Genomic DNA, 1281 nt, shown 5'->3' on the forward strand with positions numbered 1-1281 from the left:
GAGTAAACAATTAATTCATTTCAGGATTTGTGATTGTCTTTTCTAACAAGTGTCGTTCCTAAGGTTTAGGCTATGAGATTTAAAGAAAGAAGATGATGAAGAATGCTTATTAATTAAGTTTGTATATATTTGGGTGCATGCTTATATAGAAGAAGATGGTGATCTAAGTAGGAACTAAAGTGATTTTATTTATTTATTTTAGAGATTAAAGTATTGGGCATCTACAAAATCAAGGACCAAATTGGTTGTCTACAAAGGTGTTATAATGACCTTTAGTGATAGGGAAGAACGTGACAAACATTTGTCAAAGCTAAAAACTAAACTAAAATTTTCATAATCTTGAGGACCAAAGTGATCATTTAATGAAAAAATTATACTAAATGCGGGCAAGAAGTAAAGATTCAAACTACCTTAATTTATTTATTCAATACTCTTTTCTAATTCATGTACATATATATGTTAATAACATTTTTTTCGGGTAATAACATGTTAACTTATCAAGGTCCAAGATAATTTAAATAAATAACTAAGTTTCTTAAATTTGATGTCATGAATTCAATTCATGTATAAGATAAAGAAGTACTTCAACTTGAAAGCCAAGTAATGGAATTACTAGTGATACATAAAGAATAGCGGATGGGGATCACATGTTCTCATTCATGTCCTACTTGATGTACTTGTTGAAGTTTGAAAAATCCAGAAGCTCAATTCCTTGCCTCTGGTTTTGTTACAGAAAACAGAAAAGGAAAGTAAATGAAGAATAGAATGAAATCGTGTATAGAGAAGAGAAGAATTGGAGTTTGTGAGAGAGAATTATTGAAGGAATGAATTAGAATTGAGAAAGAGTAAATCTTGCAATGATTGAATGATCAAAATCTGAATCATTCTATTTTTGGAATGCATTAACCACTTTTTGAATTACAACCTTCTATTTATAGAAGGATTACAACTAACTTCTAATTAGCAATGAATTACAATTTAACACACCCCCTTAATTCATGCTATCTATACTAACAACACCTAATTGATTCCTTTGCCTTTCGAAATCACTCCTCTTCAAAGGCTTTGTTAATATGTCAGCTAGTTGCTCACTTGATTTGCAGAAAACCAAGCTTAATTTGTTCTTCTCCACTTGATCTCTTATGAAATGGTATTTGGTCTCTATATGTTTGCTTCTTCCATGAGCTACTGGATTCTTTGCCAAGTTTATTGCTGATTTGTTGTCAACGAATATCACCATTGGCTCATCATTCTGCATTCCCAATTCCATGAGTAGTGCCT

The sequence above is a fragment of the Lupinus angustifolius genome, chromosome LG13, assembly GCF_001865875.1.
Source record: "Lupinus angustifolius cultivar Tanjil chromosome LG13, LupAngTanjil_v1.0, whole genome shotgun sequence".
Lineage (NCBI taxonomy): Eukaryota > Viridiplantae > Streptophyta > Magnoliopsida > Fabales > Fabaceae > Lupinus > Lupinus angustifolius.